General features: G+C 41.6%; 2 protein-coding genes across 2 annotated transcripts in view; one reads left to right on the top strand and one right to left on the bottom strand.

The window, feature by feature from the left end:
- Positions 1 to 22,214, top strand: part of LOC124606908 (DNA repair protein RAD51 homolog 4-like) — a 204,654-nt gene extending 182,440 nt beyond the window's left edge. Inside the window, exons 5-6 of the transcript XR_006978748.1 lie at positions 8,097 to 8,175; positions 21,437 to 22,214. The gene's annotated coding sequence lies outside the window, so the exon portion shown is untranslated. The remainder of the gene's footprint in view (positions 1 to 8,096; positions 8,176 to 21,436) is intronic.
- LOC124606870 (calcium homeostasis endoplasmic reticulum protein) overlaps positions 20,943 to 26,909 on the bottom strand; it is a 377,438-nt gene continuing 371,471 nt past the window's right edge. Inside the window, exon 17 of the mRNA XM_047138971.1 lies at positions 20,943 to 21,189. The gene's annotated coding sequence lies outside the window, so the exon portion shown is untranslated. The remainder of the gene's footprint in view (positions 21,190 to 26,909) is intronic.

Raw genomic sequence — 26,909 nt, 5'->3', positions numbered from 1 at the left:
CTGTATAAATGAATATGTCCTCATTACACACAAGAATAAAGAAGCATAGCTATATAACAAGAGTGTATTATTATGAAGCCTAATACAATAAATAACTAAATTTCAATTCTCACCTTTAGGTATTTGTGTTTTAGTATTCCACATGTGGCTGCAGAGTAACATCAGATGGAATAAGCATATTGAATATCTCAGTGCAGAACTGAGCAAAACACGTTACCTTCTTTGTTCATTAAAATCATGCTGTAGTGAGAAAACAGTATTGAATGCATATCATGCATACTTTCATTCTCGTCTTAGATATGGGGTCGCCTTCTGGGGAAACTCTAAAACAGCTAATAGCACTTTAAAACTACAAAAAAGGGCCATTAGAATCTTGTTTGGGTGCAAGCCTAGAGACTCTCATAAACCCCTGTTCAAGAAATCTGGTATTCCTCCATTACCATGTGTATACATTATGGAAACCCTTTTGTTCTTTAAATTAAATGTAATAGGCAAGGACTGGAGACTGCAAAAAACTGTAATATACCTGATCACTTTACCAGACAAAACAGAAACTTACATATGACTCAAATCAGCAAAGCACTGTGCCAAAAAGGTACTTTTCACATGGGAGTTAAGCTTTATAGCAAACTTCCTGAAAACATAAAAGCTATCACTGAGGTCAATATATTTGGAAAATCTCTAAAGTCATATTTACAGCATCACTGCTTTTACTCCATTGAAGAATATTTAAATTTATGAAATGTGTTATATAAATACTTACGTGTAAAGTGTATTATTGTAACCTTAAATATGTATGCCTTGAAATGACTTTCAGCGTGTATATTTATAACTTGACTTGTCCAATGTCTTATGCATAAGCTGCTATGTAGACAACAGGACCAATAAAAAATACAATACAATACAATACATATTTCATGAATTACGTGGCTCAACAATGAAGGTGATATCACAGCAGAAAATTCCAGGTCTGCATAGCTTCAGCCACTTGCTTAATACTGTAATGTTAGTATAAGTCTTTTACAAGCACTTCACTGTAATGAGAAGATCTGTATTTCTCCTCATAAATGGTGTAACATACAGCAACAAAACAAAGGCCGTGTCTTTGTCGATTCTTACGTAGTTAAAACCAGTTCTGTTTTTCAATTTTTAGCTCTTCTAAAGATTAAAATACCAAAGCATTACACAGTTCAGAAGCCACTCTCTTGTCGGTCTTTTCCCATGTTATCTTTTTCTTTTTAGGCTTTCAAAATGATAACACTAGAAAAATAATTATCTTATCTTATCAGCAAATTTACTTAATTTGGTCATGGACTCCTGATTCAGGAATGTGCAAACACTGCAGTAGCAAGTGAGAAGAATGCGTGTGAGGGGAAACAGTTCTTTTCCTCACTCCCTTCTGCCCCTGTGGTTGCCTGTGTCTGTGCCATTGGCCATCCGAAAAATATTACATTACCAATAGGCTTGACTGTCCGCCTGCTTAGCTGGGTGGTAACGTGCTTGCCTCCCATGCACTGGGCCCGGGTTCGATTCCCAGCCAGGTTGGAGATTTTCTCTGCCCGTGGACGGGATGTTGTGTTGTCCCAATCATAATCATTGGCCGCAAGTCGCCCAATGTGGCGCCGACTGAAATAAGACTTGCACTTGGCAGCAAAACCTGACTGGGACCTTCCAACCAACAATGCCATACAATCATTTCATTTTATTTTCATAGACTTGACTGTCAACCTTGTTGTGTGCCATTGTTCACTGATATGTTCTCAGAGCTTCTTTCATTTTTCATTAATTGCTCCTCTGCCAAAGGGAAAATTCTAGTTCAAACTTAATGCAGACCTTATATCGACATTAAAATCAAGAAACCTATGAGAAAATCCTACTATTGATGGTGTTTCAACTGAATAAAATGAAAGATGTATTGTAATGAAAAAAAAAAAAAGACATTTCAGTAGTTGCCTACAGTACCAGGATTACTAAATTATCAATACAGCATTTACAGATACCACGTACACAAAATGGAGAATTTAACCAATTGTTTCAGAAGAATCAGTGCTCTGTAGACATGAGACAATTTAGTATATTTACATCGCTCAAAACTCTTCAAGTCAGTTGCCATTTAGATGCTTTTATGAAAATATTTTTAGAACAGTGCATCTATCCTGTCAAGACCACATGAATTCACAGCCACATTAACATGCATTCTTTTCAGGTGCTGACATTACATTGTGGGTGGAAAGTGTAAATACAAATTGACAATTGCAAACCGATGTGCAGATGGTCATTGCAAAAATAGTCTACTCAGACGAATGTGTGGCCCTTTACTCTGATGATATCCTGAAATGAACATGGCATAGCAGTGATGGTTACAGATTGCTGAATAAATATAAAAAAAAAGTAGTAGGCATACAGAGTAGGTCATTGTTTTTGAAATAAATATAGATTAGCCCTACTGCAAATGATTCCAGATGTGATGGCTTCAGTTGCTAAATTTATTTTGACCATTATATTTTGCTTTCAAACTTTAGAAATAGATAAGCATATCCAACAACAATGAAGTACTGTAGTTGAAATCTACTAAGGAGAGTCAAGATGACACATTATGAGCGATCTTCGAAGCAGTAAGTCTTTTGAACATTTGCGACAGTTTAAAATAGTAAGCTGTACCGTGACTAAAATATAAATATGACCATTTAGCAGGCAGTACAACCATTGTACTTAGAAAACTTGCCACTCGTTCCTCTCTATGTTTTTGAAACTCCTTAGACACTCATAAAGCGATGTTAGATGTTGCACTTCGTTGCACACTGCTTAACAGTCACCACTTGTTCTGCTGTGACACACTCTTTTAACTTGTTGCAATTTTCACGGTTGTGTGAATCCGCTACGGAGTTGTGGTGTCGATAGTTCGTATCGACCATGAAACTTAATATCTGTGAACATTAAGTGCTCTGTCGAACATCCATCTTAACTTTGCTTTAGTCAGTTCTTTGTTCTGTACGGATGCAGTGTAAAGTGTAAATATATATGAGCTACGACATATGTGGGAATTAAGTTTTCTATATCCTGATTAGCAATTCCCGTTCCCATAGTTGTGACCCCGCAGTTTGTTCATGTTTCACGTCTTTCGTGCCGGTGTTTATGCAACAGGTTATATGCACTACGACCGAGCGAGGTGGCGCAGTGGTTAGACACTGGACTCGCATTCGGGAGGACAACGGTTCAATCCCGCGTCCGGCCATCCTTATTTAGGTTTTCCGTGATTTCCCTAAATCATTCCAGGCAAATGCCGGGATGGTTCCTCTGAAAGGGCACAGCCGACTTCCTTCCCAGTTCCAATGAGACCGATGACCACGCTGTCTGGTCTCCTCCCCAAACAACCAACCAACCAACCTATATGCACTACGCAATGACCATGCCAAACAATGCCTTGTTCGAAGATGTAGAAGCAGAACTCCACTCACTGAGTTTTGTCGTGTCTTCGCCAACAGTGTATTCATCATTTATGCACAGTGATTCGCACTCTCAGTCAACGCCATGTGCTAACCTCATTAATTTTCAACGGTCGACAACTATGCCATTAGAGCAAACAATGGACTCAGGCTTCATGTCGCCATATTATGCCCATCCGACAGTGAAATGTGAACTAAAAAAAATTTCGAATTGTGTCTCTTCTAATCGGAACAAAGTGATCTCCTTTTGAACACATGTTTATCCACCCATCAGCATGCTACATCAGTTACTGTCAGGCCATGTGCAATGCCGCCATTACTACAAACCATTCCAGATCCGTTCAACGCATGTGGTGTTCCAGTTGTGTCTAATTTACATGCACAATTCAGTGTTTTGCGTAACATGGACCCCTTACCTCACCTCAGTGGCCCGCCACATGCATCACAGGCATGTTATGCATCAGACAGTTTCCACGTGGGTGGTATTCTCAAACCACCAGCCCCTCCGCCCCCCCCCCCCCCCCCCCCCACTTACAGGGGTCCCCATTTCCGGTCGCTCAACCACCTGCCACTCCCACAGCACCGTCTGTGTCTGCTGCACCGGTCTCTTGCCCTGTTCCGGAAATGGGTCGTTTCCATCCAGCACTCGTCACTCATGGTCCAGTTTCTGGGCCCCCCTCGTGTGCCGTCCATCCACCCATTTCCACAGTACCATCCGTGCCTGCCATGCTGTGTTTTTGTGACACACAGTCAACTGTGGCAGCTGCCGCTACTACGGATTCACTCACCTAGTTTAAATCTGGGCCTACCACGCCGGCCTCTGACTTAACCTCAGTTCAGCCGCTACCCCAGGAGACACCGAAGCTGCCATCATCACCCCTTCCTGGCTGCCTGCTGAAGCTACCACCCTTATATGAGAACAACCCGGCATCGCGGTTCGCACTTGTTGAACATCTGTTAAAGTTACATCATATGTCTGATGACTACTCAAAGTTTCTCTGCCTTGTCACACACCTCCATGACCAATAGGATTTGATTTGTGACCTGCTCCTTTTGCCGCCGCCTGCAACAAAATACGAGTTTGCAAAGAAGACTATAATGGAACGACTTGCCTGCTCGCCACAAGAGTTAATAATCAAAATTCTCTACAAGGAGCACTTGAGAGAACGCACCCCCTCACAACTCTGGAGCCAACTTCGTTTGCTTGTGAACGAGCATACCATGCCTGACGCCATGCTATGGGCTGTGTGTTCTGCCAAACTACCTACCGATCTACAGATCCATCTGTTACCACACTCGTTCGAGTCCATTGGCTCCCACCTATGCATCGCTGACCAGTTGTATTCGCTGTTACGGCAACATCAGCCAGTTCATTCCACATCGTTCATCAGCACAGCTGCCTCCACATACTGACCTTCGGCTGGCAGAGGCAGGGCTTGCTCCACCGTCACCTCGTCTACTTCTCCTGGCAGCATCGGCTGACTCTCTCCGCTGTCCGAGCACTCCAGGATTGCCCATGCACCTTACGTACCGGTCTATTTACCGGAACAAATCAATGAGGACAAGCTGTCCCCGCTGTCGCAGTCTCCACCTCCTCCTCACCCTGCTCACCCTTTCTGCTGGTACCACAACGTGTTCGGCGACGACACCAAGAAGTGGAAGTTGCCATGCCAACACCCAAACACCGACCGCAGGAACGAAGAGACACCGATTCCTGCGGGGAACCTAACAGGCGTCCTCTTACATTACGCTCAGTTCACTCGTCCGCCCAGTCGAGTGGTCATTTCTATGTGATTGACATTGCGTCAGATCTAGCTTTTCTGGTCGACACTGGTGCTGACGTGTCGATTATAGCTACCTCGATGGCTCCACCTGCTTCTTAACAGACGAAGTCACTTCTACAAGCTGTTAACGCATCGACGTTACCTTCCTCAGGCTCAGTAAAGGTTACAGTGACCCCATTTCTTTCTCTACGTTTTCCGTGGGCATTCTACATTGCCGACATCGATGACCGATCCTCGGTATAGATTTTTGTTTCATTACAAACTATCTCCGAACGTCATACAGGGTTCAGTGTCCCACCATCCTACGAACACACACATACTGTGCACCTGCACCTATGTCCAACGCTCTGTTTCCACTGCAACATATGATACATGCGAGTGCTCCGCCCTCACGGGCAACATTGTGACATGCGTTACTGACCTACTGTCAGAATATTACTTGGCGACACAACTACGCCAGGACAACAAAGCTGGTTTAAAGAAGTTTAAAACTTTAGGATGTTTAATGAGCCTGAAAGTTCACTTTTTGAGCAGTCACCTTGATTACTTCCCAGACAATGTGTGAGATGTTAGTGAGGAGCAAGGAGACCGCTTTCACCAAGACATTAAAGTGATGGAAAAACACTACCAAGGCTGCTGGAACATGGGGGACTATTGTTGGTCACTTCACCGAGAGGTTCAGCAAGTGACTCATCATAGAAAAAGCTACACAAGAAGCTTCAAAGAAAAAAAGAGAAAGAAAATACAAACCAATTCCAGCTGACAAGTGAAACCTTTATCAACACATATCATTGTTTTAAATAGCTTACTGTAAATACAAACCATGCTTATGCTGTAACAAAGTGTTTCATTAATTTCCCCATTTAGCATATAGCATAGGATTTTCATACTATATGATAAAAACTATGGGTGAAACAAAAAAACTAAGGCTAGATTTGGATTCAGCTCATAAAAATTTATAAAGATCAGCTATCAAAGTAAAAAAAAAGTTTTCTTTTTTAATTTTGGTTGGCTTTTTTTCATTTTGTATTTATAATTCCCTGTTCAGTATTTTGTGCTCATAAATACTTGAGTAAATATTTTGTTTCCGGTTCAATAGCAGTTTTAATAATATTACAAATTGCTCCAATCCTTAAACTTAAGGCCTGTTGTACTTCTGTGAATACTTTCCTTCTCAATAATTTTATATATTGAATTCTGCAACAAACAATCTCCACTTTGAACTAACAGTAGTTATGGTAGCTTTACATTAATTAAGACATAATTACATCTGTGCGGTACTCCAATGGGTGTAGTTAACTTTACCATGACTCTTTGGTATAATTTTTTCTTTTACTCATCTTACTTTCAATTCAATCACAGAACAGATTATAATTTTAGTTATTTTTGATGGTATTTATTACAGCCATTTTTGTCGATTTTCAATTTGTAGGACAGTAAATTTCTTTTCAGCTGAATTTATTACTAAATATTACAAGAGATTTTACTGTCTTCCTCAACATGCCAGAAACATTTGGACCTCCAAGCTTATTTACACTTTCAATGAAATTGACAGTGTTATTGTTCTTGCTGTTCCTGTTTTTATTTTAGAAATCTTGCTTTTGCAAAATAATATTTAATTTTTGTCATTGCTGAAACTTGTTGCATAGATTTGTTTTTTATTTCCAGCATTACGTATGTGCAGTCCATATTCACATAGTTAAATGTAATCTTCTACTCAGCTTATTTAATCCTCATAAGATATGGACACTTCTGTGTTACCTACTAAATGGAAGGCATTTTTATATCAAGCCTACTAAGTTGCTTATCAGAAGCAGCTAGTAAGAGAAATAGCTTGTCATCTAAAAGACAAATGGAGTGTCTGTATAAATTCTTACTACCAAATCCAGTTTCTACCCTTGAAGTGTAAGTGTAAGTAAAACAGTATCTCCTATCACAGGTGACCAGCTTCCACTTCAACTGCCTGTTTCTGATAAGCTGTAGAATTAATATTAAAAATGAATTTGTGGTAGGAACACAAATAATGCATATATTTGACTAACAAGTGTGTGGTCCAGTCTCACAATGTCAAAACCTGTACTGAAATTTTTACGCAGAAAGCATCCACTGAAAGGAATGCAATATCAAAATGTTAGCTGCTAACATAAACTGTACATATTTTTTAAAAAAGCTAGTGAAGTTGCTACATGCAGAACAGTTTTTAACAATTGCTTGTACAGCCCTTCCTGCTTAGTGTGCAAAACAGATGACAGTACTTGGGAAAGCATTATCACGAGTCTGGAGTTGACTCTCACAAAAATGGGATGTTGTTTCATGTCAAAGCAAGGGATGATTTTTTATTATACATACTTAACATCACGTGAAACCTACATATGAAATTTTAATTGGATGTTCCTGAAAAAGTAATAAACACATTTTTAACTTTGCGCTTACAAGGAAGGTATATACATCCATGAATGCAGTTAATATGTGAATCATGGTCGTACAGTGCACCACAGTGTAGTTATAGAAATGATGCAAGTATTAAGTGAATGCTGTAATGAAAAGGAATAGACTGAAAAATCAACTCTGTTGCTATAAACAGAATGTCAATTCTTGATATTTATTTTATTCCTGCACTTACAGTTCAATGATTATAAAACTTGTGACTGGTCTGGCTGGTTCAATATTATCCTTATTATATGTTTGTGTGCAAGTATTGTCCAAGAACTTTAGCCTGTGAGTATGCAGGTCATTGTTCATTGGAGGTAATGTTGTGGTTCTACCAACAAAACCTTGAAAAAGTGAAAAAAGTTTTAACTTTTTTACATGCCACTCTTTCCTTTCATTTCATGATCACATGATCTTTTTGTTATGATTGTTCCAGTCTCACCACAAAATGTCTGCAATTGGTAGCTACATTTTGGACACCCTGAGAAGAAAATAACATTTAATTCCAATGACACGTAAGTCTCGATTGTTACATTTTTTCATCTGTGCTAAGCATTTTGTGGGAATTAATGGGGATTTTTAAACCTCATTAAATCCACTTGGAGCAGTTTGATTACACTGATAGTATGCTGACATCAGTCCTTACTCTGGTACAATTTTGTATGAAACTGTCAAAAAATGTATGACTCCTGGGACTGTCACATTTCAGATTTAACAGTGCCTTAGTAATACACTGGGTGACTTTTCAGTGTGTTGTGAAACTTTACCTGTGGAAAGTACAGTTAATTTCTAATCTAAAATATCTCTTTTGTTTTTTCGTGGAGAGTTAGGCATAAAAATTACTATTTATGCCAAAATGTTAAGTCTGAAGGGCTAAATGCGAGAAACCACTGCAGCTTGAATACACAAACACACAAAAAGAGCTGTCTGATGAATTAGAATGAAATATTCATCCTTTTTATTTCAGTTCCTGTTTAGGTTTGAAGCCTGCACTTCTACAAGAGTTTTGAACATGTAATACACTGGTGAAAGATATTTTTGTGTGTAAATGTAGACTGAAATACTGAAGGGGAAATGAAATGAAAAAGCTGAATGTTGTTTTCTAATTTATAAAACACCCTTTCTTGGCTGCCTATTACAGCTGCAGCCACTTTCTTGATACCAGTTCGAAAAAACTTACGTATCATTTTGGCATGCGGCAAAAAGTTTTATTCACTAGGCTGGTACGCATATTACAATTTCAAGAGAAAATTTCACCATGCAAATTGTCTGTACTTTCCACGACGGAAATTTCTGTACACATCAAAAATTACTCTGTATATTTTGTACATTTTATTACCAATTTACATTTTTAAAATAATTTTCAGGATCACACGATAAGTATCTCATGTATCTTCCATATCAGTTTTGAAAACAACTTTTGCAGATAGAAAGAAGATTATGTGTGTTTACAACAGTCTGTCTAGTCAGTGAACAAGCATAAGAAGCTGTGACTGTGGCAAGAGGACATAGCACAGGAATCCATATCACTGGGTGCTTAACTCCCCCCTCCTCCCTGCTCCTCACACATGAGATGTTCAAGGAAGTAAATCACACCAAAAATGGTTACATATCATTAGTTTTTTGGATAACTGTCCATTTGTATTGCAGTTAAATAGTTGCAGATGTAACTCTTACAAAGGGGCTAATATGTAATAAAAATCATAGTAGGTTTTTAAATCACACTGCAAATATCTTACATTTCAATTGGCAAGGATGTAGCCAAAGGGGTGGTCTGAATCCCCCAATCACCTAAATGAAATAACACATGACCAAGCTGCCATACATTCAAATTGAAAGATAAAAGGGGGAGATCTAAAAGCATCCATTCGAGAGCATTGGTGCAGCATATATGTGCAAATGTAGTGCGAGTCTGATGCAGATATACAAGCACAGACATGTGGGCAAGGGCTTAGTGTGGCATTCGTGTCTTTGTTACATGCATACAGTAAATGCGGACATTACTAACACATGCGCCCAAACACGACCAGTGTGCTGTTATTCTTTGCTTGGCTGCCAAAGAACAAACAGTGGTAGACATCCGTCGGAGAATGAAGAATATATATGGGGCAGCATGTCTGTTGAAAAGCATTATTATGGAATAGTGTGACAAAGGGTGCTGCCACTTCATGAAAACACACATTCCCAAACAGCAAATGTCATAACTTAGAAGTTACACACCACACCTTCGGTCCCTTAAAAAAAAAGGCGTTGAAGGGTTGACGATTCCCACTGTACGAGGACGTGCAGCAGACATTTACAGACATCTTTATGCAACAAGACAAGGTGTTCTACCAAATGGGTGACTTCAGCCTGATGTATCGGTGGGATGATTGCCTCAATACTTGTGGCAATTTTGCCTGAGTGGCTTATCAATACTGGACTGTACTGCCGTTGAACAAAAATTTTTTATCATCGCTTAAATTTTGATTTTCAGTTTTACAATGGAAAAGAGAATGCACTATTGCCATTGAAAAAGGCGTTCGACAGATTTAAACTATCACTATAGCTATAGCACTATCGCCTTGCCCTACTTTATCTAAGACCAACCTTATTCTAGATTGTTGGCCTTACTTGAGTTCAGTTCGTACTTGCATTTTATTTAATGCAAGTGCTGTCATTTATTGTTTTGGTGATGCATGCTGTTCTGATGCTTTCTAATTATGGGTAAATTTTGTCACAAGGAAGTATAGGAAAACCGATAATCATTCGTCTGCTAACAGCGTGATTACTTAAAAATATGTACATGCTACTATAATAGCCTAATTATCTATCAATAGCAGTTTAATGTTGGCACTTGAGGCATTATTTGGAGATGGGTAGAACTTTGAGGTGGCAATATTTCAGTATTTGACAATGCAGCAGAATGTTAAATATCATTACAAGTAACACTAAATTAAAATCAGTGCATAATAATAGTCTCTGACTTCCTGTATCGCCCAAAAATCTCGATGATCAACAAAATTTTTCTTTAAAAAATTTGCTCAATATTCCATCATTAGTAGCCCAAATGGCAAAATATCTGGTCACCCGAGCAACACTCAATTTTTGGAGAGTGGAAGGAGTGTGTGATGATAGCACATTTTACAGTTAGTTCATTTCTAAAATGTTTTTTCAGTGCACTGCTCAAATTCATCTGGGACAACTGCACCCTGCAGCCCCCCCTCAATCATTCAAAATTTATTTACACTCTTGTAATACTATAATAACTGAATCCACAAACCTCCTGCACAGTTAAATCTTAAAATATATATACATTCATGCACTATCAGAAATCTATATTTTGTTGTGATGCATTTTACTTTATTTGGAAACAATGTACAGCAACCAGCTTTTGCAAATTCTCCACCAAGCAGGGTAGCTCTGCATTTTGTGGCACTGAGCTTACAGTCCCTGGATTCAGGAGGCAAGGTGATGCGAATCCATCCACCGGCAAACTTCAAAATACTTTTCTGTGATATCCCATTTTTAATTTAGGTAAAAGCCAGGGTTGGTCCCTTAGTATAGGTCATAGCCAGTTCCTTCTGAATTCCTTTCTTTTCCGACAGATTTCAATTTAATTAAAGATGCAACGTCTCTGCTTAAATGAAAACAGCTGCATCGAAGGCGAGCCAAACATCTTTTCGGGGAGTCCCAGCACTAAGAGCCACTTTTACTTTGGAGTGCTGCTAGCGATGGTAATTTTGTGTTATGTACCTGTGCATAAATATGACTCACTTGCGGAACAGTGATATACAGTATCATGTCTTCAGTTTTACTGCAAGAAAAATGTTCTACTGTGAAATGTCTTCTTTGCAATATTCTTGGAACAGTGAGTCCAACTCACAACTCTGATGTATTTGAAAATAAATGTTATTTAAACAAAGACGTACATTGTACATCGTAGTGGACATTATTGGCATCAAAGGTTGTATGACCATATTATCATAAATAAATACAAACTCATTTACGAGGTTGCAGCAAACATTAGAAGCCTAACTGAAGTAACTGGGTTAATCAATGTAAAGATCCCAAAACAGTAGCTCATAATATTTATGCAGTTTTTTTTTCTTTTATAAATAAATTTGGCTACTATAATTTCAAGTTGACCATTGAAATAATAATTTTAAAAAGTTTTGGTGACTTAAGGAAATTAAGAATTTTAATGAAATGAAAGATACTTCAGTAAAATTTGAGACTGAATTGAGGAACTTGAGATGCTTTGATGTGCTGAAGAAATTATGACTTGGTTTCAGATAAGTTGTAAATTTAAATACAAGATTGTAGTAGGCGAAAGATAGCCACTGTCAAAAGAGATATGAACCTGTTCAACTTTATAAGTTATTTAACCCCACTTTAAGATTCTTAGAAATGATTTTTGTGCTTAATTTTATAGACTAAATACAATTTTTATGGGCTTCCCAAAAGCAAATTATAAACACAAAGTTATAAATAAATACGTGTATTTTCAGCATAAAATGCAAGGCATGAGCCTTTTTAAGGTCCTCTTTAACAAATTGCCCCCACCCCCCCACCTCCCCTTTGAGAATAGCCTGCTATGTCCTTGCAATCGAGAATTTAATTTGTTGAAATGTGATAGTATGAATACATAAATCATTTTATAACAGTTCTTGCAACACAGTTCTTATGATAATTTTCAAAATTTGCTCATTTCACTCACAACAAAACAGTTGCTTGCCTACCCCTCATAGTTGTAACAAAACCGCCAAAAGATTCCAGATTTGTTCACCATTACGATCTTTGGGAGGGGACTGCCAGAAGGGAGGAAACCACGAGAAGAAGATAGAATAACCAATGAAAGGGTAACATTCTATGATTCAGAATGTGGATTGTCAGAAGCCTGAACATTTTAGGGAAGCTTAAGAATCTGAAAAGGAGAATGCAAAGGCTAAACCTACATATAATGGGGTGTTAATGAAGCAAATTGGAAAAGAGAAAAGGACAATGGAGAAAAGATAAGGACTTCTGCTCAAATGAATATAGGATAATTTCAACAGCAGCAGAAAATGCTATAATAGGAGTAGGATTCATTATAATAGGAAGATAGGACAAAAAGTGAGTTACACTGAGAAGTTCAGTGATAGGAGTGTTCTCATTATCATAAATGGCAAACCAATGCCAACAACGATAGTTCAGATACACGTGCCAATATCACAAGCAGAAGATGAAGAGAGAGTGAGAGTATATGAGGATATTGAATGGGTGATTCAGTACATAAAGGGAAATGAAAATCTAATAGCCATGGGGGTTAGAACAAGGTGGTCAGGGAAGGAATATAGGAAAAAGTTACAGAGAATGTAAACTTGGTAGTAAAAATGAGGGCTGAGAAAGACTAATTGAAGTCAGCAATAAATTACAACCAGTAATAACAAACACATTGATCAAAAATCACATGAGGAAGGAGGTACATTTGGGAAAGGCCTTGAGATACAGGAAGATTCCAGATGGATTACACCATAATCGGACAGAGATTCTGGTATCAGATATTCTACTGTAAGGCATCCCAGGAGAAGGTATAGACCCAGCACACAACTTGGTAATGATGAATTGTACGATGACATGTAAGGGACTCCTCTGGAAGAATCAATGTGCAAAGAGATGGGATACTGAAGTACTGAAGAATGATGATGTATGTTTGAAGTTCTCTGAGGCTGTAAGTATTGCGATAGTGAAACCGCAGTAAGCTGTTCAGTTGACGAGCAATGACCATCTCTAAAATGGGCAATCACAGTAGTTAGACGGACAACTACAAGTACAAGGAAGGTAACTGTGAAGAAACTTTGAATAACAGAAGAAATAATTTAGTTGATGGACAAAGGAGGGAAGTACAAAAATTTTCGTGATAACTTAGGCATCCAACAACATATAGGTCATTCTACATCTACATCTACATTGGTACTCCGCAAGCCACCCAACGGTGTGTGGCGGAGGGCACTTTACGTGCCACTGTCATTACCTCCCTTTCCTGTTCCAGTCGCGTATGGTTCGCGGGAAGAACGACTGTCTGAAAGCCTCCGTGCGCGCTCTAATCTCTCTAATTTTACACTCGTGATCTCCTCGGGAGGTATAAGTAGGGGGAAGCAATATATTCGATACCTCATCCAGAAACGCACCCTCTCGAAACCTGGCGAGCAATCTACACCGCGATGCAGAGCGCCTCTCTTGCAGAGTCTGCCACTTGAGTTTATTAAACATCTCCGTAACGCTATCACGGTTACCAAATAACCCTGTGACGAAACGCGCCGCTCTTCTTTGGATCTTCTCTATCTCCTCCGTCAGACCGATCTGGTACGGATCCCACACTGATGAGCAATACTCAAGTATAGGTCGAACGAGTGTTTTGTAAGCCACCTCCTTTGTTGATGGACTACATTTTCTAAGCACTCTCCCAATGAATCTCAACCTGGTACCCGCCTTACCAACAATTAATTTTATATGATCATTCCACTTCAAATCGTTCCGCACGCATACTCCCAGATATTTTACAGAAGTAACTGCTACCAGTGTTTGTTCCGCTATCATATAATCATACAATAAAGGATCCTTCTTTCTATGTATTCGCAATACATTACATTTGTCTATGTTAAGGGTCAGTTGCCACTCCCTGCACCAAGTGCCTATCCGCTGCAGATCTTCCTGCATTTCGCTACAATTTTCTAATGCTGCAACTTCTCTGTATACTACAGCATCATCCGCGAAAAGCCGCATGGAACTTCCGACACTATCTACTAAGTCATTTATATATATTGTGAAAAGCAATGGTCCCATAACACTCCCCTGTGGCACGCCAGAGGTTACTTTAACGTCTATAGACGTCTCTCCATTGATAACAACATGCTGTGTTCTGTTTGCTAAAAACTCTTCAATCCAGCCACACAGCTGGTCTGATATTCCGTAGGCTCTTACTTTGTTTATCAGGCGACAGTGCGGAACTGTATCGAACGCCTTCCGGAAGTCAAGAAAAATAGCATCTACCTGGGAGCCTGTATCTAATATTTTCTGGGTCTCATGAACAAATAAAGCGAGTTGGGTCTCACACGATCGCTGTTTCCGGAATCCATGTTGATTCCTACATAGTAGATTCTGGGTTTCCAGAAATGACATGATATGCGAGCAAAAAACATGTTCTAAAATTCTACAAGAGATCGACGTAAGAGATATAGGTCTATAGTTTTGCGCATCTGCTCGACGACCCTTCTTGAAGACTGGGACTATCTGTGCTCTTTTCCAATCATTTGGAACTCTCCGTTCCTCTAGAGACTTGCGGTACACGGCTGTTAGAAGGGGGCAAGTTCTTTCGCGTACTCTGTGTAGAATCGAATTGGTATCCCGTCAGGTCCAGTGGACTTTCCTCTATTCAGTGATTCCAGTTGCTTTTCTATTCCTTGGACACTTATTTCGATGTCAGCCATTTTTTCGTTTGTGCGAGGATTTAGAGAAGGAATTGCAGTGCGGTCTTCCTCTGTGAAACAGCTTTGGAAAAAGGTGTTTAGTATTTCAGCTTTACGCGTGTCATCCTCTGTTTCAATGCCATCATCATCCCGTAGTGTCTGGATATGCTGTTTCGAGCCACTTACTGATTTAACGTAAGACCAGAACTTCCTAGGATTTTCTGTCAAGTCGGTACATAGAATTTTACTTTCGAATTCAATGAACGCTTCACGCATAGCCCTCCTTACGCTAACTTTGACATCGTTTAGCTTCTGTTTGTCTGAGAGGTTTTGGCTGCGTTTAAACTTGGAGTGGAGCTCTCTTTGCTTTCGCAGTAGTTTCCTAACATTGTTGTTGTACCACGGTGGGTTTTTCCCGTCCCTCACAGTTTTACTCGGCACGTACCTGTCTAAAACGCATTTTACGATTGCCTTGAACTTTTTCCATAAACACTCAACATTGTCAGTGTCGGAACAGAAATTTTCGTTTTGATCTGTTAGGTAGTCTGAAATCTGCCTTCTATTACTCTTGCTAAACAGATAAACCTTCCTCCCTTTTTTTATATTCCTATTAACTTCCATATTCAGGGATGCTGCAACGGCCTTATGATCACTGATTCCCTGTTCTGTACATACAGAGTCGAAAAGTTCGGGTCTGTTTGTTATCAGTAGGTCCAAGATGTTATCTCCACGAGTCGGTTCTCTGTTTAATTGCTCGAGGTAATTTTCGGATAGTGCACTCAGTATAATGTCACTCGATGCTCTGTCCCTACCACCCGTCCTAAACATCTGAGTGTCCCAGTCTATATCTGGTAAATTGAAATCTCCACCTAAGACTATAACATGCTGGGAAAATTTATGTGAAATGTATTCCAAATTTTCTCTCAGTTGTTCTGCCACTAATGCTGCTGAGTCGGGAGGTCGGTAAAAGGAGCCAATTATTAACCTAGTTCGGTTGTTGAGTGTAACCTCCACCCATAATAATTCACAGGAACTATCCACTTCTACTTCACTACAGGATAAACTACTACTAACAGCAACGAACACTCCACCACCGGTTGCATGCAATCTATCCTTTCTAAACACCGTCTGTACCTTTGTAAAAATTTCGGCAGAATTTATCTCTGGCTTAAGCCAGCTCTCTGTACCTATAACGATTTCAGCTTCGGTGCTTTCTATCAGCGCTTGAAGTTCCGGTACTTTACCAACGCAGCTTCGACAGTTGACAATTACAATACCGATTGCTGCTTGGTCCCTGCATGTCCTGACTTTGCCCCGCACCCGTTGAGGCTGTTGCCCTTTCTGTACTTGCCCAAGGCCATCTAACCTAAAAAACTGCCCAGCCCACGCCACACAACCCCTGCTACCCGTGTAGCCGCTTGTTGCGTGTAGTGGACTCCTGATCTATCCAGTGGAACCCGAAACCCCACCACCCTATGGCGCAAGTCGAGGAATCTGCAGCCCACACGGTCGCAGAACCGTCTCAGCCTCTGATTCAGACCCTCAACTCGGCTCTGTACCAAAGGTCCGCAGTCAGTCCTGTCGACGATGCTGCAGATGGTGAGCTCTGCTTTCATCCCGCTAGCGAGACTGGCAGTCTTCACCAAATCAGATAGCCGCCGGAAGCCAGAGAGGATTTCCTCCGATCCATAACGACACACATCATTGGTGCCGACATGAGCGACCACCTGCAGATGGGTGCACCCTGTACCCTTCATGGCATCCGGAAGCACCCTTTCCACATCTGGAATGACTCCCCCCGGTATGCACACGGAGTGCACATTGGTTTTCTTCCCCTCTCTTGCTGCCATTTCCCTAAGGGGCCCCATTACGCGCCTGACGTTGGAGCTCCCAACTACCAGTAAGCCCACCCTCTGCAACTGCCCGGATCTTGCAGACTGAGGGGCAACCTCTGGAACAGGACAAGCAGCCGTGTCAGGCCGAAGATCAGTATCAGCCTGAGACAGAGCCTGAAACCGGTTCGTCAGACAAACTGGAGAGGCTTTCCGTTCAGCCCTCCGGAATGTCTTTCGCCCCCTGCCACACCTTGAAACGACCTCCCACTCTACTACAGGTGAGGGATCAGCCTCAATGCGGGCAGTATCCCGGGCAACCACAGTCTTAGTCCGATCAGGGGATGCGTGGGACGAGCTGGCCGTCCCCGACAAACCCCCATCCGGACCCCCACAGTGATGCCCATTGGCAACAGCCTCAAGCTGTGTGACCGAAGCCAACACTGCCTGAAGTTGTGAGCGAAGGGATGCCAACTCAGCCTGCATCCGAACACAGCAGTTGCAGTCCCTATCCATGCTAAAAACTGTTTTGCAAAGAACGTCTGAACTAATCTACAGAGAGCGCAAACAAATCGACAAAATTTAAACGGTTATTAAAATACAAGATTGCCTAGTAAATGCAGTAATGCTGCTACTTGCGCACTGCTGACACTGCTCGGCGGCGGAAGGAGCCTAAGCGAAATTACACTATTCAGGTACTAAAACGCGATGCTACACTCTCAGATACTATAATACGCCCGAAATTTATGAATTAAACAATGCAAGTACCAAAAACACGCAAAGAAATTAAGAATTAAACTATGTAACAAATGAGTGAGCTAGGAGTATACGACTTGCTGCTCAGCTGCTTATCCAACGGCGGCAGGGAGCACACTGTGACCAACCGACACTGGCCGTTCAAAACAAAAACAGTAGACAAACGACTACGCGAATTTACACTATTCAGGTACTAAAACGCGATGCTACAACTCTCAAATACTATAATACGCCCGAAATTTATGAATTAAACAATGCAAGTACCAAAAACACGCAAAGAAATTAAGAATTAAACTATGTAACAAATGAGTGAGCTAGGAGTATACGACTTGCTGCTCAGCTGCTTATCCAACGGCGGCAGGAGATGGTGTTTTTGGATGAATTCAGGTTCTGTTCGTTTGAAAATGATGGTCACATTTTGGTTTGCCACAGATAGGGAGCAGGAAAAAAGAACACCTTGAATGACTAGAGATAAGACGTTCATATTCACAGGACATGCACATTAGTAGGTAATGGATCAGTGAGATCTGAGTGGACATACAGAACACCTCCCAGACACATGTCAGAGCTGAGTCTGAAAGAGGGCGTATTATGGGCATGAGAGAATGTGATGCATCCATACGGAAAATTGCTGATGACGTGGAACAGTGTTTTGGCTGTGCAACAGGTGTGTGCAGAGTGGTTTACAGAAGGCCGCAGAATGCGATGAGATGGGTCAGGTTGTACCACCCAGGACATCCCCCGAGAACATCGACACCTCATATAAATGGCAATGCAGAACAGATCTGAGTTCTCCTCAGCTCTGGCACAACTGTGAAACAGTGTAACACATCTTACACATCAGGGGTGACAGTCCGTCACTGTTTATTAGGACATGAGTTACATGCAAGTCATCATCCACTACTCCACCTACCTTTGTCAAATGTGCAGAAACATGCTAGACAGCAATAGTGAAGGAACATCACCGGGGACAGGAACGGCAGGAGATGGTGTTTTTGGATGAATTCAGGTTCTGTTCGTTTGAAAATGATGGTCACATTTTGGTTTGCCACAAATAGGGAGCAGCAGCACAGTGACTGCATTCGCACAATACATACAGTGCCAACTAACTGCCTTACGGCCTGTAGTGGTACTGGGTACAACCTGTGAAATACCTAAACAACTAGCTCCCAGTATCATACCTATTTATTTTTTCTCCTTATTAATTGTATATTTGTTTTCTTTTCCTCATTGGTAATAAGAAATTTGTACATTGCTGCAGAAGATGGCAAAGATAAGCTTTTAAAATTATCTTTGTGACAGAAGAGTAATGTCAGGAGAATATTCATTTTTTTAACAACTTTTGTTTCAGTCTCACTTGAGAGTACACACATCAGGGTGTATACGTGGAAGAGGAAAAAAAAAATTCCCGGAGTTCCCGCCAGTTAAAAGTACACTTCCTCCCGGGTGAAAATAAACTTTTTCCGTGTTACATGAGGGTATACTTTTCCTCGGAACTGTAAAAGTTATCAGTCTTTTGAATGGTTATGGTTTTATACACCAGCGTAGAATTTCCCAGCACTTTAGCAAAAGAAACTCAGGTAACAAAACACGTTTTGGGAAGATGTCTGACGTGCAACAACACGTACACTGTATTTTCGTATTACGAAAGTATAAATTCGAATTCCACCAAACACTGCATGTTACTTTCCGAAGCATTGAAATCGAGATTGCGATGCGCTTTTGTAAGCCAGTCATAGCTCACGTCACGTGATCTCGCCAGCCGATAACAACAGATATTCAGAACATAGGACACGTGTGTAGTTAGCCAATAGCAACTTCACTTAAGTAGCGTGAACACACGAATAAGAAAAGTTAATGGTTTAAATTTATCTACGTAGTGTTGCCACAAGAAATGAAAAGCTTTCAGATATAATGTTAGCCCTTTTTGCACGTGTTATACTTTAAGATACATCACACAAATGTGCCAGTAACATTTTTAAGAACAACATAAATGTCAGATCTGGGCTCGAAATTATTCTAAATCATCGTACTCAAAGAGCTGATTTCTAAATTAGAGTCAAACGCTCTGTGATTTAATTAATTTATCGTACAAACTCACTCATAGTTCATCTTGCGTAAAAGGAAATTTACTTTGAAAGCAACGGTTTTCAACAATATTTTCCCGCGACCTCTTAGAAATATGTTCGTTTCAGCAGTTGCCACAGAGCGCCAGATAACAAGCGCCACCGCGCTTGCGCAGCTATGCAGGAAGCCCGTATGTTCGTACGTGTAAGAGCGATAGCGCACTAGTGCGGTCACGAGTCACGACCAAGGGCTGGCCGTGGCCGCAGCTGCTGCGGCCAAACAACGCCACCTAGGTGGCGTTGGACCAAGACTGCGGCTGGCCGGCACGGCCGGCAGTCGACTGGCCGCACGGCAGTGGCATGATGGACGTCACGGAGATGGCTACGGCTGTGTACCTCTGGAATCGTGAGAAAAAACGAGAGAAGAAGCGATATTGGGTACATCCTATGTTGCAATCCCGCTCTACAAACGGAATGTTTGTTATTTTTTTTGTGAACTTAGCGAACACGAAGATAAATTCTTCAATTTCACTAAAATGTCAACAAAAACTTTTGATGAATTGTTAAAGAAAATTGGTGACAGTATAAGGGGTATAAACACAACAATGCAGCTATGCATAGGAAATGAAGAGAAACTGCTAGTTACCTTAAGATAAGTTTTATTAAAAGTTATTTTTTGAAAATAATAAAAAAAATTAATTTCACTTACTTAGTAATATTGACTTCATCATTCATGAAACAACTGAGTAAAGGTGACGTAGCACTATTGTAAATACTGCCATCATTGATGGTTTCTTGTGGAGACTTCGCTGTGTTGTCTTGTGAAGAAGAAGAACAAGAAGAAGCAGGTTGCGCAGGGTAGCTTTGCTGATAATATCCTTCTGCTTCACAAGGTAGAGATGTAACTAAAGGATGGCGTTGTGAGAAATATACTGATGATTGTGAAGGCTGAAATAAGTTCTGTCAGTGGTGTTCATGGCTGGATGTGGTTGGATAACTAGGTTTACATTGAGCTGCTTCGATAATACTTAAGATACGTCGTTTTACCGACAACTTCAAGTATTTTCTTAAAATCGGGGACAAAAGATAACATAAAGAGTCTGTCATCATTTGTGCGTCTAGTTGCTGTCTGGCTTCTGCAGACTTTTGCAGCACATTGATTAATTCTCTACCAATTTCATCTTGTGGCTTCCTTTTCTTGCCTAGCACCCTAGCCGTGTACGGTCCACTTGCTGCTTCACTTTCTTGTGAGGCCTGATTGTCAACGTGTTCAGGCGATGCGCTGCTGTGCGTATGGGAGGGTGGACTGGTGATATTTAAGAATGACAGCAAATTGAAATACAAATATTGTGTCTTCCTTGCAGTGGCAGAACCACTTTTACCACTTAATCTCCTCTTCCCTCGGTTGTATGAGTCTTTGCGCCATTTCTTCTGTAATTGCATACCTGTAATAATGAAACATTATTTTAACTACGAATAAAGTCCATTGTTTGTAAACTGAAACCGCAAGCAGTGATATGTTAACGACTTTCTACATACCATAAGTTAATTTTTAAAAAAAAGATTACAATAATTCTGCTTATTAGATTATCTTAGCAAAATGTTTCACGAAATTACGTTCAGGAAAAGGTTGCTTGAAATGTGACCTGTTTCCCAGAAGTGTGAACTGATTTAGTAATTTCTCCCTTTCAGATATCTAGCAACTGGAAATTCGTTAGTTGATTTGCACCATACCTTTCGACTTGGAGTAACAACAATCAGAGAAATTGTAAGAAGAGTATGTTCATCAATCTGGATTACCGTGAAAGATGAATGTTTGTCAGAACCTACCAAAAACGATTGGTTGCAAATAGCAAAAGATTTTGAAACTAAGGCCAATTTCCCAAACTGTATCGGTGCTGTTGATGGAAAGCCTGTGAGAATGGTGAAACCAGCAAACAGTACATCAATGTTTTTTTAACTATAAGAAATATTTCTCTATTGTATTAATGGCTGTTAGTGATGCAAACTACAAATTTGTCGCTATGGATGTTGGATCGTATGGTAAATGTGCTGACTCAACAATATTTCAACAGTCAGTGTTCTATAAGAGAATACTGTCTAATAACTTGGACATTCTCAGTCGCACAGCATTCTGTGTCCATAGGCTAGTCTCCGAGTTGATATGAAAAAAGTATTTAATTATCGTCATTGTCAAGCAAGACGTTTAGAGTGCACTTTCGGGATAATGGCAAATAAGTGGAGGATCTTTCACAGGCCTCTGAATGTAGACGTTGATTTCGCTATAGACATTGTAAAGGCATGTTGTATTCTACACAACTTTGTACGAAACAGAGATGGTGTACAATTGATACATTGTATGGATATCCTCGAATTCATGAGGATACTCCACAACCAATATGCAGGCACAGATCCAATTCACACTACAGAAATGTTTTTGCCGATTACTTTGCACATGAAGGCGCTCTGCCATGGCAATTATGTGTATATGTTGTGTTAATTAAATACAGATAAATGTAAAAGAATTTACACAGCATGTTTTGTTTCTGCAATGTTTCACATTCACTTCCCCCGAACATGATGGTCACTTCCTCCCACATTCTCTTCTTCAGGTTCCTATCAGCGTATTCTTCAGATGACAAGTCCCACAAAGAAGGCCTCTCCCTAATTTCTATAACAAATTTCTCCGTGTTGAAATCCATTACGTTTGAGAGATATTTTTGCATACACACACACACGATTACTGAAACGTAAAAAATCCGCACAGCTGGAACGTCATCGACGGCCGGTCGCACACTGCTGCTGCTTCGCACTTGAATTCCTCTACTTGAGAATGGTAAGGAGGAGTTTGTTGTCGTTAGACATTTACTCCACTTAGGTGGGTTGAAGTTTGCTGGGACGTTTAGGAATAACTGGGACAGTAGTGCGTAGTGGGTAGTTATGATTGCCGGTTAGGGACAGGCGGTAGGTCGCGCGAATAACAGTTATGCGCCGGCTAGGGGCCTTTACTTGACTGGCCCTGTCGACGCCTGGGACTGCCAGTCAGCGACTGACAGGACGAATATTTAATGATGGCGATGATGATGGGTGTCGGGCGCGGTAAGGAGGAGAGTCTAATAAGTCCTCCTAGCGTCAGGGTACCTCTTCTTATCCTTCTTCTTCTTGTATGTGTCTGCTTGTGACACTTTAGGATCTGTCACATCCTCCCAGTTGATCTTCTGCAGCTGCGTCTAGGAGAGGGGGCAAGGGGCCTCCTCCATGACGACTTGGGTTGCCTTGTTCTTCGCCGCGACGATTGTCTGTGCGGCTGCGTCTTGTGTTTCCACCCTCGTGGCTTCCTGTATTACTACAGGTTCCACGGGGGCGGCAGTCTGCGTGTCAGCATCCTTCTTCTGTGCTGGGTGAGGCTGGCTGGCCAGTGTATCACGGAGACTGTGCACCAGCTGCCGAGCCTCGGCTAGTTCGGCTTGTAGTGTTGCCCTCTCTTTCGCCATTGCGGCTTTGAGGGCAGCTATTTCTTCATCGACGGCGGCGCGGACCGTGGCGCACGCCTCGCTAACTGCGTCCGGTGGGACAGCCGCGTCATCGGCCACCACGGATCCGCCAAAGGCGGGGGATGGCGAGGACGCAACGGCCTCGGCTGTATTCGCCTTCTTGGTGGTCTCGTGTCTCCGTCTAGCTTTATCACCGCGACTCCAGTTCTTGATGTAGCTGCAGCCGCGGTAATTCGCCGCATGAGCCCCGCCACAATTGGCGCAGCAACGTATGGCGTCTTTCTTCGCGTAGTGGCGCGAATCGTGTGCTTGCGCACACCGAAGGCGGAGGATGCTAAGTTCACCCAACCTGGATATGATGTGACGTCATTATGACGTATATACGCTTTAGTCGATTAACACACCTATCGACTTTTACGAACGTTCGATATTCTAAACTGTCGTCAGCTAGTGGTTTGTTTTGACACGTGCGATTCTGATAACAGCTCAGTGTGGTAGCGTATATGTATTTCGCCAAAATAAAAGAGCTGGATATTAATAGAAATATTGCTGACCGTGGCCTTGAAAACACCACAGACAATACGTTTCGTAAAAAAATGAAGTCTTCTTATGTCCCGACCAGATTTGATTGTGTGATTGTTGTGTTGAACGCTTACACCGAAAATAATATTTATTTATTATCAATATTTTAGTATGGTTTCATACAATTGGTCTTGTCAGTACATATTACATTGTAGCAGCATACTCTTGCTGACTTTTTTTCTTAATTTATATAGCTGAAAGAGAACTCGTGCAAGTTTGTTAGCTAAGTAATTTATATGCCCATCCCAAGATAGTCTCTTATCAACCATAATTCCAAGTAATTTTACACTCGGACCGCAGAGACAGGTACCTTAGTGTCCAGTAATGACTGGTGTGTAGAATGATTGAATTTCGAACTTAAAAAGAAAAATATGAGGCATTGTTGAAGAAAAATCGTCGACCGGAGATGAAATATGAGGGGAAGTGAATTTCTCAATGTAATCTTAACCAAAGGTTAGTGTCTTGACGCATCTAAAGATTTTGGCTGCTGAGTGCTTCTTCGCACTGAGTACAAATAACCGACGCACTTCAGCTGGGTCAGAAGTACATCAATTTCTGCTTCAGATTCACAATAACCACGCAATTGTTCGTCGTCATCGATGCTGAACTCTTTCAGATTTTCTCTCATTAGTCTCTCGAATGCTGAACACATAATTAGAGACGAGCAAGCGAAAAACAACGCACAGGACACAAACACAGTACAATACACGATTTAAACGCAAGGAGCGCAAAGCATATTTAAACGAATGGCGCAGAGCACAGCGCTACCCTGTCACTACCTCTCGAAAGTTCACAAAAGTCGAATAGTCGATATACGGTTTCTATCGTTTTCGACGTAGCGTGTATACGTCATAATGATGTCATATCGTATCCAAGTCCGGTGAACTTAGCATCCTCCACCGAAGGCACGCCACTGGATTACGACAATACTTGGCAACATGGCCAAGTTTTTGGCATCGATAGCACTGCTCCTACCGCTGTGCCGTCTCCTTGCGTTGCCCGTCTTCTGATGCGCCGAGCACGAGGCCCAGCAATTGCAGCAGGGCGGCGGCTTTGCCTCCCGTTCCGCATTGTCCATACATGCTGGGGAGCGAGCGCTTAACATGCACCGATCAGCTCACCTCCGCAGCCTGAGCGGGAATGGTCGCACACTGGCAACCTAGCATGCATGCTGCCCCATTGAGCTGCATGTAGCTTTGGCCGCAGCGGCCAGCTGGCCTGAGGATGGTCGCAAGACCCGACACTGGCCGCAGTCGGCTACGTGCGCGTTGCCCGGTGCACTCACATGTAAAATTGGCCGTACCCGACCAGCCGCAAGTTTGGCCGTGGCCGCACTAGTGCGCTATCGCTCTGAAACATTGAAAGATCATACAATCGCACCAAAAAGTATTGGCACACGTGTGTATTTATCTTTGCTGGTTACAAACGCCGCACCTTCCGGTACACAGCACATGTACGTGCTACCTCACATACCAGACATTACACTTCTACCCACAGTGCCTACAATTAACAAAGAACTGCAGTGTTAAGGTCAAACATGTATCTCCTCTGCACACAATTGTATTGGCACAGAGCGTGGCTTCTCGGTATATTGCTGGGTTTTCAGGTACAGGAACGCCATCTGCTGACGCAATAGACACTGCCTGTTGTTGACGGTCCAGTCGCTAGTATGTTGCTGTATTGCGCGATAGTGGTCAGCATGGGGCCGAAGAAGAAGGGACATTCAGTGGCGTAGCGTGAGAGAATGGTATTGCTCCATTCACAAGGGAGGAGCTATCAACAAATCGGAGCAGAGGTGTCTGTTAGCTACACCACGGTACGAGCCATCATTCATAAATACAAAGAGACTGGAACAACAGGGAATAAGTGTCGTCCTTGACGTCCAAAAGTGCTTACAACCCGAGAGCGTCGCCGTATCATCGCACTTGCTCGGAAGGAACCTGCTACAAGTGCAGCAACTGAGGCTGAGGTTGTTCAGACAACGTCCGACAAGACGGTTACTATTCAAACTATACGAAATGTGTTGAATGAGACTGACATGCATGGACGTTCTCCCAGGAAAAAGCCATACATATCGGAAATTAACCGGCAAAAACGCCTACAGTTTGCCAAGGACTACATCAGCAAGCCGATGGAGTTTTGGAACACTGTGATATTTAGCGACGAATCGAAGTTCAATGTGTCCGGATTTGATGCAAGAAAGAAAGTTTGGCGCAAGCCGAATACGCACCTCGACATCAAACACAAGCATCCCACAGTCAAACACGGTGGGGGCGGTATCATGGTCTGGGGCTGTATGGCGGCATTCGGCGTTGGAAATCGCTGTAATCCACGATACAGTGGATCATATGAGATACATTGACGTGTGGCGAGGTAATTTACACGCTAGTGCACAAACATTGGGCTTTACTGGGGTGTTTCATTTCCAGCAAAACAGCGACCTAAAACATACCGCCATGAAACCGCGGGAGTGGTTACTCTACAATGTCCCCAGAAGGGTTCCAACACCACCTCAGAGCCCTGATTTGAACTCCATTGAGAACCTGTGGGCTCATCTTGACACAAGTCAGAAAAAGGCGTCCGTCCGGTAAAAACGACTTGGAGAAAGTGCTCCTGGAGGAATGGTCGAAAATTATCCCCGATATCACCCGGAATTTAATACAAAGCATTCCTAGGCGTTTACGTGCTGTTATGGATGCTAAAGGGATGCACACTAGCTATTAGAAGATGAACATCGATGAAGAAAACGAACACACTGTCCGATCCGTACGCGTGTGCCAATACTTTTTTGGATGCAGAAGAGCGATGTTTATTTTCGTAACACTGTATGTTACTTTACGGACAGGTGATTTGGACATATTTGTAATCTATGTAATGTAAGGTGGCAAGTGTCTAGGTTCTGTTCTGAAATATATGTTTCGTTTAACCTACAACCACTGAAATGTAACTGTGCCAATACTTTTTGGTGCGATTGTACATAATGCCATAAAAGAAACAAGACATTAGAGGATACTCCAAGAGCACGGGAATTTCGTGCAGCATACTAAAATGCATAATTCGGCTGAAAGTGCACATTCGTATGTCCAGAT

The sequence above is a fragment of the Schistocerca americana genome, chromosome 1 (assembly GCF_021461395.2).
Source record: "Schistocerca americana isolate TAMUIC-IGC-003095 chromosome 1, iqSchAmer2.1, whole genome shotgun sequence".
Lineage (NCBI taxonomy): Eukaryota > Metazoa > Arthropoda > Insecta > Orthoptera > Acrididae > Schistocerca > Schistocerca americana.
Note: the sequence above shows the minus strand (reverse complement) of the source record. Positions and strands in the feature narration are given on the sequence as shown.